We start from the raw sequence: 14,194 nt of genomic DNA on the forward strand, positions 1-14,194 counted from the left end.
TGAAAGTAAGGAGCACAGGCCACTGGTTGCATGGAAGTGGGAAATCACCTTGCAGCCCTCCTCCACCATTCCTACACAGAGCTGGCAGTGAGGCTGCATGGGATGGTGATACAGCACAAAGGCCAGCCGTGTCCCAGAAACACTTCTGGCTCATGCCCCTCAATACCAGGTGCACCAGGTGTGGGCAGGAAGGCTGAGTCCAACAGAATCTAAGTGTGGAGTGGCTTCGTGGAGGCAAGGGGAATCTGGGTGTGGGGTGAAAATACTCGGCATGGGGCAATCAGTCTGTGGGGTCTCAGTGGGGATCTGGGTGTAAAAAACATCCAGATGCACAGGGGCTTGTTGGAGGGTGGCATTCCAGATGCAGGGGAAACGGAAATCTGCAAGAAGGTCCAGATGAAGGTAGTTGGGGTTCAACAGGATGGGCCTCAGGGGGAGAAGGGAAGGCTCAGTGGGGAGTCTGGATGCTGGAGGAGTGGGGCTTGGTGAGAGTCCAGGTGCAGCTGGTTGGGGCTCAATGGGGGGGGGGGAGCCAGGTGCAGGGAGGTTTGTCAGACTGACCTGGGTGCAGGGGCATAGGGCACATCAGGGTGGCAGGTTCAGTGTAGGTCTCAGCAGGGTATGATCTGGATTCAAGAGTGAGGGACTGGATGCACTGGGGTTAGGTGGATATGGGAGCAGCTCCCTAAATGGTGACCCCTCCCCCCAGCAGTGACTGCTGGGGAGGGACACAGGGGATGCACTGGCCACGTGACCATCCCACCATGTGAGTCCTCTCTGGGCCACCCCTATCCCAGGGGAGTGCCCCACCTCTTCCTGCCCCTACCTCCCCCAACTCCACTCCCCTAAGCAATACAGCCCAAATGATTAGCAAGGAGCCCAGGGCCAGCAGCAGGGTTTGTGGGCCCCCACAGTCACTGGCTGGGGTCAGAAACAGTGACCCAGCCCACTCAGCTCCCCTGGCTCCTGGCTCCCCTGTTGCCGCTGAGTGTGGGGGCAGTTCCACCTCTTCTCCCAAGCCCTTTTCCCTGAGCAACATGGCTGGGAGCAGAACAGACTGAGGCTGGGCAATTCCTCTTCCTCCACCCACCACCAGCGGTGAATGTGGGGTCGGTCCAGATCTTTGCTGCTGGTGCCAGGCACCACCCTCCCTCCCTCCGCTAATCACTGTGTCACCTGGGGGAGGGGAACCAACCCCCACACTCTCCAGCAGTGGGAAGCAGAGTGATGAGGCTGGGAGATGATGGAGTGGAGCAGCTGGGCCTGGGTCACTTTGCTTCCTGCCAGTAGAGTATGTGGAAGGGGCAACCCATACTTCTGGTGCCAGGCTCCCTGCTAGTCACCCAAGCTGCCTTGGGTACCACTGGACTACCCAAAATTCAGGGCACAGAACAGTGCTGCCTGCTGGCTATTAGCCCCTTCTCCCTCCCATCATGGCATTGGGGGCACATGCCCCCCACATATCACCCTTGCCTCTCCCCCTCTCTGTTTGAGACGCAATGGGGGCAGGAAGGAGGGAATGGAGATTCCCGCATCTTGAGGAAGTTTCTGGGAGTAGGTCTGATCTAGATCCAGCCACTCTTTCCAGGAGAAGAACAAGTTCCATCCACCCCCTACCACAAGCCATCCAAGACTAGCAGCTGGGCCTGACCTAGGTTAGGAGCCACCGGTTTAAGCGTCTTCATCTCATTCCTACAGTGATTTACCAGTCCACAGGCTGCCTGAAGTGATGCGCAAGCACTGGTGCGGAGAGGCATGTGACAACTCTTGCAACTTCCCTTTGCTTCCCTGTCAGAAAGTCATTTTTTCTTTGGGGAAGCAAAGAAAAATGTGATGGACTTTAATTCTGCATGTGCAATATTCCCCCAGGAGTAGAATATGCAAGAGTTGCAATGGCATGTCTGGTTGGGATTATGACAAATAAAGCAGTAAGTGACCTAGGAAAGGATGGTCTGGTGCATTTGCTAGAGTGGACTGAGGGGATTCCTCACTTTATTCCCCTGGGGACTCCTCACTCTTTCCTCCTGGGCCCCTGTGTTGCGACCTAATGGAAAGGAAGGACTTCTTCATGTTAGTGGGAGAACTTGGGGGATGGTGACTTGAATCTTGGTCACCAGGGTCTCTCATATTGTCCAACAAAGCCATACCAGGAGCGTTGGGGGAAGGAGGAGATGGCTAAGCCCTGGCCAGACCCTTATGCCCAGTGTTTCTTAAACTGAAGCAGTCGGAGGTGTGCCGCGGCGAACAACAGAATTCAAAATGCCTGCCCTTAAAAATGGCTGCCCTTTTTTTTCCCTCAATAACTTTCCCCTGGACCCTTTTTTCCCCTGACCTTTTGTTGTTGTTGTTTTTTGTTTGTTTTTTTCTTTGTGCTTAACAAAAAATCCTTGGTGTTCCTCATAAAAAAATTGTTTTGTGTTCCTGGGTCTTAAAAAGTTTAAGAAACACTGCTTATGCCTATTGGTCTGCAAGTGAAGCCCGGTACAACTATCCTCAGTCTAAAGCACTTTTTGCCCTAGAGAGAAAAAACCCGAAGAGTTTATGCACATAGTAAGGAAACCTGTTCCATAGCTAACTAGTGTAGAAAGGCTGTGAGACTTCAGTTTTCTGGTGGATGTTACAAAACAGCTCAATGATTTTTGTCCACAGTTGCAGGGCAAGCAAGCTTTTGCCTCTTCTGCTTTCAATTGCATCTAGGCCTTTGAGAGTAAACTGAAATTGCTGCAGAAGCATATGAATGAAGTCACCCCAAATATGGGACACCAATTATTTCCTTCTTGTGATCACAAGAAATCAGACCAATAGTGAGGTATGAGCAGCAGAGTTTCCTCTGCCAGGAAAAGTGGCATTGTACCCATTGTAAAAATCTTTTGGAGGTTTCTACAGAACTGAGCTGGAAGTGTGGATAAATAGTTAAAGGAATAAAACGGTTTCTCTATGACTATAAGTCAGGCAGATAACTATATATAGGATCAAGTTACAGCATGAAGATATTTCAGAGCTTTGGCACAAAGTTTAATATTATATTGTTTTGAAGGCTGGGTAGCTTTGCAGTGAAGTAATTAAATATTCCAGTGTCAATTGCCTTCTTTGAGGTTGGCACCCCCAATCTCTGAAAATTGCTAATTTCAGCCAACTTGGGGGGCTGCAGCTCCTACCTTCTCAATAGCCTCAAAATAATCTTGAATTGAACATTAATCAGAAACTCAGTACATTTCACCTCTGTCCTACAGGTTTTACTGTCAGAGGGCATGAAAAATATGAGGCGCTTCCTTACTCTTTGTCCAATTAGCTAAAAGGAGATAACTGAAAGAATGCAAACAGAGGCTGAATGTCCTTGGTTCACAGACCTCTCAGTAGACTTCTATATTTCTTTTTGTCAGCTTGATAAACATCTGAAATGTCTTAATAGTTCCCATTTTAACTCTTTGTCCTCTGTGACCAAGCCAATTGGTACTACGATTGCCATAAACTTCACATATATCTACTAAAAAGGATGTTATACAGGACAGATACAAGACAGCGTAACATTTCAGTTTCTGTTATGGAAACTGTGTTATCAAAGGAATGCTATATATTTTAATGGTAGAGCAACACCATCAAAAGACAGGAAAAATATTATGAAAACTATCTATCTTTACTTGAAAGCAATTTTTGTGAAGGTTTGTCCACATGGGGACACTGACTGGCATAGCTATAACAGAATAAACTATGGCAGAATAGTGTCCGAAGGAGGATTTATTCTGGCATAGCTTATTCTGCTATACCCGTGCCCGTTAAATTCCATCTATGGACAAGCCCAAAGACTGGAAACACTATTCAAAACTCTATATGCCAGTTTGTTTTATTTATAGCCGTGGGGCATTTACATTTTGAAGGATCAGTTTTTGCCAGTGAATAATTTCTTGTAAGTCCTCTTTTTTTTTCTTTTTGGCTTGCAGGGCATTGTTTCAGTGTTTTAAAGTATGAATCTCTAAGTTTTGAGGGCAATGAAGGGAGCTCTATATTGACCACAAGATATCAATGAGGCCATGAGCTAAATAGTGTTTAAAATCTGTTTGGTTACATATATGTCACATCACCATAATATTTGTGCCCTACACATATTAATGAGTTAATCTTTGCATTGTGTGCCAATGCGTAGAAAAGGGGAAGTTACTTACATGTACAGTAACTAGTGTATGTACGGGAACTAAGGGAACGGGGGATGCTGTAGAACCCTCTGATTTGGTGTCCATTATACACAGGGTTTAGAGTTTGGCTCACTGGCTCTCAGCACCCTTACTATAAAATTGGTCCAGCACCCCTGAGGCCTTGAGATGTACTGTGGAGAAGCAGGGATTAGTTACTGTCCCCAAATCTTGATTTAGTAGGTCTGCTACTGGGTAGGCAAAGAAGTGGCTGCAGAGATAGGCAAATCAGGTCCAGGAATCCTGACTGCCTCAGCTATCTGGTGCTATAAGGATGATTATTGATTTCTTTTGGTTTACTTTGTTCAGAATTTGAGGTGGGGGGATAAACATATAACAAGATTCAGGACCATGGAGTAAGGAAGATGACTTCTAAGAAGCTGCATCATGTTCTCGAACAGAACTACCGAGATTTAACAAAATGGTGTTGTAAAGAGGCCTGTGCCCAGGAAGTCCCAGGTGAGAAATTTTTCATGTGCTAGAATCACTTAGCTCCTATTCATCATCCTGGCAAAAATTCCTGTCAGTGAGTCTGCTTGGTGTTCTGCACACTTGGTAGATATTAGGTTCTGAGCTAGGGTTGAGGGCATTGGTAATGTAGTCTGGAATTTAATGTCACTGTGTAAAGGCTGTCATATGACCCAGAAGCTGCAGGCAGGTCTCTGCTGTGTTGCGGGCCTGGACGTCATGTGGAGATGGTGTTGGATATAGTGACAAACCTATCCAACCCTGGAGGTTGTGAACTCCAGCATGTATCCTATGGAGTGTAGGCTTTTCCATTTTGACCAACAGCCCCATAGAGTGGGAAGAGAGCTAGGATCTTGTTAGTTGCAGACTATACAGTAACTCCTTGCTTAACACTGTAATTATGTTCCTGAAAAATGATACTTTAAGCAAAACTATGTTAAGCAAATCCAATTTCCCTATAAGAATTAATGTAAATGGGAGGGGTTAGGTTCCAGGGATATTTTCTTCAGCAGACAAAAGGGCAGTATATACAGTATACATTTTAAACAATACTGTACACCGCAATGATGATTGTGAAGCTTGGTTGAGGTGTTGGAATCAGGGGGTGGAATATTTCCCAGGGAATGTCGTACTACTAAATGAGGCCTATGTGGTCTGTGAGACCACTTTGAGAAACACATTAACTGGCCATGCTGGTTTATTTACGGGAGCCATTGTCACGGAGTCTTGCGGCTCCCATTGGTTCTGTTTGACTGTTTGTAGCCAAGGGGGGCCACGGGAAGCGGTGACACGGCCCACACTACTTCCCATGGCTCCCATTGGCTGCAAATGGTGAAATGGAGCCAATGGAAGCCGCGAGGCTTTGTGGGCGCAGTGCCAGTAAATAAACAAACCATCAGGGCCAGTTAATGGGTTTCTCAAAGTCATTTTGCAGACCACTTTGAGAAACACTGCTCTAGAAGCACACTGAAGCAGGAGGGAGGAAACACAATAGACACAGGGCAGGGGCTACAAACACTTCTATGCAGAAACTGAACATGATGATGAACCCATGCTAGTCTGCTGGAACGCACCACTTTCTCTTTTGGATGGTGCACATACAGCTGCGCAGTGCTGAGGAGTGTGTGTGTATGAGGCAGAGATGTGCATTACCCCTTTAAGTACACTGCCTTTATAAGCAGACCAGGAAGTCCACCCTTAAGAATCTGTAGCTGTGATTTCCTGCTTTGTGGAGATGGGGTACGGAATGTGGGACTCGATTGGGAGGAGTTGGGGGGACATCCTGACATCAGTACCCCTTTCCCCCTTCCAGCAAGCAGGATACTCCCGAGAGCATCTCCGAGGCGGAGGGCAAGAGCAGCACAGCAGTATACCTTACAGGGAACTTAGAGGAGCTGATGGGAGGCTGCCAGCCCACGCTGGTTCCTAACCCCAGAAAGGCAGGCTGCGTTTCCATAAAATCCTGCAAGTAGTAGACAAAACGTGCAGCCAAATGAGTTTATAAGAGAGAATAGCCCAACTTGAAATGAGCATGTGCTTTAGCAGATAAGCAATGTAACAACAAAATAATGTTAACTGGGACAGCATTAAATGAGGAATTACTGTAATGTGCATGGCATTGCTAAACTGTTTAGCCAAAAACAAGTGGGGAAAATAAAAAGCAAGAAACTAATCGCAGCAAACCATATAAAAACAAGGAAAAACAAATTAGTAAAGACATTATTTGTACTGCATATGGAAGTTACAGAGTAATAAATTGTGTAGCCAAATTTCATGTTAGTTATCCATCATAATTTGTGGTCAGTGATTCCAGTGCTGCTGCCTCTTCAGCACAGATCCCTCCAGTCTCCTGAGAATGCCCAGGCTTCAGCCCCACCCAGACTGGGGGCCGCCTGGGCTCTAAAGCTGGGTACCTTCCCCTGCAGCGTGGGGTCTTGACTCCCACAGGGGTAGGGCTGGGGGCTTACCTTCCCCCAGCCCTATGTTCACACTGTGCCCATGTTGACACTGCACCCTGACACACATGTTGTTCAAAACAATCTTGTTCAGTGTCTGGTTACCATTATTGACTTCTGACAGTACTTCTGACTCGTTACTGTCCATTCCTTAGGTTACCTGAAAGACAGCATCTACAGGAAACGAACGGATCTATGTCAATAGGTATGTCTACACTGCAGTATTTTTTTGGAAAAACAGCCGTTTTTCTGGAAAAACTACACTTACGTTTACACTACTATTGCGTTCTTTTGACAGAAAGTCGAAAGAACAGAGGGTTTTTTTCCGACAGTGGTAAACCTCTTTCTATGAGGAAGAAGCCTTTTTCTAAAAGAACTCTTTCAGAAAAAGGCACGTGTGGACATGGAAGAGGCTTTTTTTTTTTTTTCCCCGAAAGAAGAGGCCTCCAGGAAATAACACAGATGCCCTGGTGGACACTCTTTCCAAACTAATCCAAACTCTATAGTTCCTGTCTCCTGCCAGCTCTTAAAGCTGCAGGCACCCTGGACAAGTCTTGTGGCAGGAAGCCGGCCCTGGGAGCAGCACTTGACCACACGGCTCTCCCTGCTGCAGGCATTGCCACTCATGGCCCAGCCGCAAGCCGCAAGCCCCCTGAGATTCCCTTGGCTCTGGACCCTCCTGGTCCAGAGTGGAGATCCTGTCCCTTCTCGAGCTGTGGGGGGAGGAGGAGACCCTGCAGGATCTCTGCTTCTGGTGCCAAAATGCAGACATCTATGGGCACATGGTCAAGGCCCTGGCGAAGAGGGGACACCCCTGCCCCCCTACCTTAGAACAGGTCCAGAGTAAAGTTAAAGAGCTATGCCAGGACTACACCAGGGCAAGGGAGCGCAGCTCTCACTCCGGGACAGGACCCCACTCCAGCCCCTACTACCAGGAGTTCCACCAGATCCAGGGGGGAGGCAGGGGGAGGTGGGGAAACCCTTTCTCCACCCGGGGTGGTGGACTCGGGGCTTGAGATGCCCGTCGTCGCCTGCCCAGGAGGAGGAGGAGGAGGATAAGAGACAGCAGGGCAGAAGGAGGAGGACACGGCCAGTACAGTCACCCTCACTCTCGAGCCAGTATCCCAGGCCCTGGACGTGTCACAGGTATCGTCAGATGGTGGGGAGGGATCATCAGATGAGTGCTCTCAGTATTCCACACACACAGAGCGGGGGAGGCAGGCACAGAGGGGATGGGGTGCGATCATTGTTCAACCTTCTCAGCCTGGACATCATGCTGCAGTCGGTGCATGTGGAAGCATGTGCAGTGCCAGTCTGCGCCACGCAACCTCAGGAGGCAGCCCCAGAGCACCCTTAGGATCCTGCTCACAGGCTCAGGGGAGGCCACACACACAGGTCTGACCCCTGGGGGGGGACGCCCTCCCACCACCAGCCACCATGGAAGCAGGCTCGTCACAAGGGCACACACGACCCCATGCAGACCGAAGAGTGCCACACAGAGCACACAGGCATGCCTGCCCGCACGAGGCACCACCCGCTAACGCGGACAGCGCTGCCAGGCGCAGGTGTGTGCTGGCCCCATGGAGGGCCATGTTGCTCTAGACCCTTCTCCCGCCCATGGGATTTCACTATGGCTGGACACTTGCCTTGCCTGCTTGTCTGGAAGGGGGGCAGCATGGTCCTCTGGCACCTCGGGGCCCCTGTGAGGCTGAGCCTGCTGTGCAGGCCACATATGGCCTTGCTCCCAGGACATCTCCATCCTCTGGGCGGAGGACTGTTGGTCGCTGCTCAAAAGAGGGCATAGCCTCAGGGACAGTGTGTGCATGGATGACTGACCGCCTCTCCCTCTTTATTCTCCACAGCTGGACCAGCCATTTCTGAGGGGTGATCCACACTAGCCGAGGCAGCCTCCCAACTCTGAAAGCGCACGAGGGTCCATGAAGACCTCTTGAGGCAGCATGTGGGCGTCCTGCATGACATGCAGCAGACCCTGGTGCAGAAGGTCCGGGAGGACGCTGAGTGGTGGAGTCGTATGTGGGACCAGCTTGTGTGGCAGGGCAACAACATGTGTGCCATCATGCGGGAAATGATGGCACACCCGGCTGCTGTCCCTGATCCTACTTCCCACCCTCCTGCCCCTCCCTGCTATACCCATTCCCCCTCCCCCTGCCCCCCAATCGATGCCCATTCCCCCTCCCCAAGTGATGCCTCTGCCCCCTCCCTCTGCTATGCCTATGCCCCCTCCCTCTGCCACCCCTGCACCACTCTACTCCACTTTCCCTAGGGTCCCGTTTCCAGGACTCCCTCCTCTCTCCCCCCCTCCAGAGAGACTGCAGCCCAAGAGTGCCTTACCTCCATAAGGAGGGCCCCGATGGTGGACTTCCCCACACTGAACTGGTTGCCCACCAACTAGTAGCTGTCTGGGGTGGTGAGCTTCTAGATGGCAATGGTGACCTGCTTCTCCAGGGGGATGGCAGGCCACAGGTGGGTATCGTGTTGTTGGAGGGCAGGGGAAAGCCAGGCACACAGCTCCAAAAAGGTGGCCTTCCATATGCGGAAATTTTGGAGCCACTGCTGGTTGTCCCACTGCTCCATGACCAGCCTCTCACGAGTCGGAACTGGTGTCCAGCCTCCAAAATGGTCTCTTCACTGTGGGGTGCTGTTGCCAGGGTTTTGCTCCCACATACAGAGAAAGGGTCTCAAGGATGAGCTCGGTGTCGAGTTCGTGCCGGGCCGTGAAGGCAGCCTGCACAAACTGCTGCACAAACTGCAACTTGGCCATGTGGGGCCATCGCATGTCCAGGGGCAGCTCCGGCTCCATGGCAGGAAGAATAATGCTGAGGTGTACAAATACTGGGCAACCAGAGCACACACAGCTAAAGCTTTGCTGTCCCTTGGAGAGGTAGGCAAGCACTCAGCAGAAGCAGAGAAATGGCTATCCAGGGTGGAGTCCCTTTAAGCACGTCTCTCAGCTAGCCTTCAGCAACAGCACTCGGAAGCAACTGCTGACCTAATGCCCTGCCTGAACTAGTTCCGGGTGGCCTTATATATGAGATAGCGTCCACATGGATTGGAAGCTATCTTTCGAAAAAGCAGATCGCTTTTTCAATGCGCTTTTGCTGTGTAGATGCTCTCTTTCGAAAAAAGAGATCCTCCGGAAAAGGGCTTATTTTCCGGAGAATCACATGTAGACTGGCGCTTTTCTCCGGCTTATCCCCAAGCTGGAAAAAAGCGGCAGCCATGTAAATGCAAATGCCGCGGGGGATATTTAAATCCCCCGCGGATTTGCAATTGCGATGTGTCTCATTAACATCCCTTTTCCGGAAAGGGATGCCAATGTAGACACAGCCTAAATGTTTTTTGCTTGTTTGTTTTACATTTCTCTTGTAACCCAAATTTAATACTGAAGTAGGTTAACTCACTGCCACAGTTCCTCCTGACGGTCAATCCAAGAATTAGTTCTTACAGATCCAGTGCACCCTCCTCCAAATACATCTCACCACTGATACTGGTACCCCCTTTTTTTTCAACAGAATTTTCTTCCCGTTTGTTTGGGGAGGAGGGTGTTCAGTATTTTTGGTTAAACCATCTGGCAACTCTACTGGGAGTGGATGGCAGAGGCCTGTAACTGCAGGGAACTCAGTGCAGCTGCTGGGAGCCTTGGTGAATTCCCCGCAGTTCCCGGGCCACACTGTTAGTTCCCCACAACTCCTAGCCCTGAGATGAGTTTGGGAGCTATGAGGAGCTCTGTGCTGGGGCCAGGAGCCAAGGCTCTCAGTATTCACAAATTTCACCATACACAGTGGTACCAGTAATGTATCCACTGCAAATGGCCAAGGTTTCCTGTATACAACTTAAGGCATTAAGAGCTCAACATTATTAAGGCAATGTATTTTAGAAAACAGGTAAATAAAAGAGACATTTAAATAAGCAAGTTATAACATTTTTATTTAAACTTCTAATAGGAATTACTAAAAATAAATTATTTGCACACTTTGATGTATTAATTTAGTAGCAGATGGTATTTTCCATTACTTTATATTAATTTATATTAAAAACTCTGTTATGTGAAAACAAGGACAATTTGTGTTTTAAATATTAATCCACAGTTAGGATCAGAAGCAGAGTCTGAATTTTTATTGCTTGGCAACCATATCTTCAAGAAAGTTAGGAGTATTTCCAGCTGTTGCATTCCTGAAGGCTTAAACTAACTCATTTGCTGGACTTCTTTAAAGTAAAGGTTTTAATATGTTTTATCTTTGTTATATTTTGTTTTCAGTTGCTTCATTCTTTTTTAGCAACAGAGGTTTCTGTGATAGCTGTACCGTTTAACTTTTAAAACAAAAGGCAGAAGTAAGGAGTGGTGTATGGAAGTGGGAGGAGAGCAACCTAGAATGGGAGGAAGACCTGAACCAAGAGAGATTAATTAAATCTATCAAGTTATTTTAAAGCACAGAGAAGATATAAAGCAAAACTAACTAGTGTGTACAAATATTTGAGAATATTAGCTCTGAGCGAGGAGTAAAAGCAATTGGGAACCCATAACCCCTGGTTTTTATCCTGGCTTTGAGAAAAGAGTGTGTGTGGGGGGGTCATTATCTGCTCTTGCAAAACCTGGATTTATTTCCCTGGTGTCTGTTGTTTTTGTCTGCAAACCAAATGGATTGCAGGAGTGCCCTTGCCTGCTACAGTTAACTGTTTCTGGACAATTTATGTGTTACTTCATCAATTCTAGGTGTTAATCTGCTCAATCTTGATTTTTCACTTTACAATTCTTTTTTATCTACTTCCTTGCAATCATGTTGTGACTCCTGTCTCATTGTGTGGTCTATGAACTGTTCCATTTTTTATTTCATTTGATTTATGAATTCAGAGTACTGTTTGCTGTTTCTCTCTCTTGGGCACTTACTTCTCCTGTTGTAACAGGAACCAGCCTAAGCCTCTGTTTAGGATTTATTAGAACTAGGCTCTTATCCTCCAGTGGTGGCCAATATGGGTCATTCCATTGCAAAACCTATTCCAATCACCCCAAATTTCATATTTTAATTTTACTAGGGCCATCTTTTTTCATTACTGTACTCATTCTTTGTCCGCTACGTACATACCCAAAATCTTTTCTTGCCCCAACAATATTTATAATGGGGGTTGGCAATTCTCTTCTGCAGATTCTCTACAACTGTTTCCAAAGTTCTGTTCTTTTCCTGTGCTTCCCAGTGTTTTGTTGCTTCCGTTGTTTCCTCTAACCTTTTCTTTGTTTCTGTTATTTGCGGTCAGTTTTGTGTTGTATTGGCTTAACCATTTAACTGCCATGGTTATAGTTTGCAACATGATACCTTTCTTACTCTTATTATTTTTCAGGGATACAGTCTCTGTTTTAGCCTTGCAGATTCCATTACGTTTCTTTCCCACTTTGTTTTTTAAACTCATATGGACCACTTTTATTGTTATATTTCTACCCAGTGTGTCCAAACCTTATTAATCTAGGGTTTAATAGAGGATACTAGGGAAGTTAAAAGTTGGTTAATTGAATAGTCGAGTAAAATCGTGATTTCTTATCAGTTAGTCGACTATTCTATAGTCCCTGAGGGTGGGGCCAGCAGCCAGTGTGCCCCAGCATCACTCCCGAGGAACCCCCTGCCACTCTGCACTGGTGCCTCTGTATCAGAGGCAGCAGCATGGGGTTCCAGGCAGGATCCTGTCCACGAGGGGAGCCAGTTTAAAAAACAGCTTCCCTCTTGGACCGGCTGCCTGTTGTCCTGTGCTGCTGTCTCTGATACAGAGGCAGCAGTGCAGGGTGGCAGCAGCCCCTGTCCAGGGGGGCATCTGAGCTTTCGGACCTAGCACAAAATAGAACTGAGAGGGCTGCCTGCCTGCCTGCCTGGCTCCTAATACACTTTCAATGCAGAGCCGCAGCAGGGGTAGGTCTCAGACTCAATGTAAGCTACAACTGAGCTGGGATGCTGGCCAGGCTGCTAAAAAATTTACTGGGAGGGACGGGGAGGAAAATGCATGTAGTCTGTAGCATTTACCTATAAGCTTTTGCTTATCGATCAATCGGTTAATCAACTAGGATACCTAGGGAGGGAATTAGGGGGTTTCCTAGCTTGAAGTTTTCTGTCATGTTAGTTTGCAACAATCCCTGCAGCAAACAGTTTACCACTTACCAAATCAGCAGTCGGGAGCATTGTCTGTTGGGAGCATGTGCATTCTTTCGGTATGGAGTCCAAGTCCAGAGCAGGTAATTGGTTCAGCAGACATTTACAGCATAACCCAGACAGACCACAGACTTTATTCAGTGCTGAGGGCACTTGGCCAGGTTTATCGTTGACAAAACGTGATCCTTGTGCCCTGACTCCCTGGTTACAATTATATTAACTCAGGCATGCCCATGACAATGGACCAGCTCAGCCAGCTGTGGGAATTTCTGCTGCCCTCCCACGCTGGATAAAGGTGCCTCCCCTATGATTTCTCATTGATACATGGATGTGAACAAATTATGTATTACACTCCTGATGTGGTTAGTTACTAACCCTAGAGCTTTTTCCTGCTGGTTCTAACAAAACATTCATTATTCATACATTATTCTGTCCTCCCATTCTGTTTAACTCAGGGTTGGTGTACAGTCTCTCAGGAATGAGGTTACATAAATATCCAGTACCTAGTACTTTGGAATGCCCATGTTTTAGCAAGGCGTCCTTACCTTTGTCAAGTTCATATATCAGACAGTGAACTTGTAAGCAAGCATCTGCCTTATGACAGGTCTACTTTTGCTCCATAGTATGACCTGGCTTTGCAGACTGTGGTTCAGGCCTCACATCTTGCACCAGGCCCAGTGCTTCAAGCTCTCTCTCTCTACTACAGCCACAGGGGGAGAGGTAGATATGCTGGAGGGCAGGGATAGAATCCAGAGTGACCTAGACAAATTGGAGGATTGGGCCAAAAATAAATCTGATGAGGTTCGACAAGGATAAGTGCAGAGTCCCACACTTGGCACAGAAGAATCTCAGGGACTGCTACAGGCTGGGGACCAACTAGCTAAGCAGCAGTTCAGTAGAAAAGGACCTGGGAATTACAGTGGATTGAATCAACAGTGTGCCCTTATTGTCAAGAAGGCTAACAGCATATTAAGGTGCATTAGCAGGAGCATTGCCAGCAGATCTAGAGAAGTGTTTATTCCCCTCTATTTGGCATGAGTGAGAACACATCTGGAGGATTATATCCAATTCTGGGCCCCCTATTACAGAAAGGATGTGGATGCATTGGAGAAAGTCCAGCAGAGAGCAACAAAAATTATTAGGGGGCTAGAGCACATGAATTATGAGGAGAGGCTGAGGGATTTGGGCATATTTAGTCTACAGAAGAGAAGAGTGAGGGGAGATTTGATATCAGCCTTTAATTATCTGAAGGGAGGTTCCAAAGAAGATGGAGAGAAGCTGTTCTCAGTTTGTGACAGATGACAGAACAAGGAACAATGGTCACAGATAGCTGCAGCGGCACAGGAGCCAAGCAAACAGAGCTGTAAACAGGGGAGTTTGAGTGGGAGTTTGTAAAGGGAGTTTGGATATTGGAACTTGTTTGGAG

The 14,194-nt window shown here is 47.8% G+C and overlaps 1 long non-coding RNA gene across 1 annotated transcript; it reads left to right on the forward strand.

The window, feature by feature from the left end:
* The first annotated feature begins 356 nt into the window (after positions 1-356).
* LOC112545971 (uncharacterized) lies at positions 357-11,043 on the forward strand. Its single transcript, XR_003089556.3, has 3 exons — positions 357-4,649; positions 6,769-6,818; positions 8,476-11,043. It is a non-coding gene; the product is annotated as an uncharacterized LOC112545971 (long non-coding RNA).
* The last annotated feature ends 3,151 nt before the right edge of the window (positions 11,044-14,194 follow it).

This window comes from Pelodiscus sinensis, chromosome 2, assembly GCF_052426305.1.
Source record: "Pelodiscus sinensis isolate ZL-2025 chromosome 2, ASM5242630v1, whole genome shotgun sequence".
NCBI classification, from domain to species: domain Eukaryota; kingdom Metazoa; phylum Chordata; order Testudines; family Trionychidae; genus Pelodiscus; species Pelodiscus sinensis.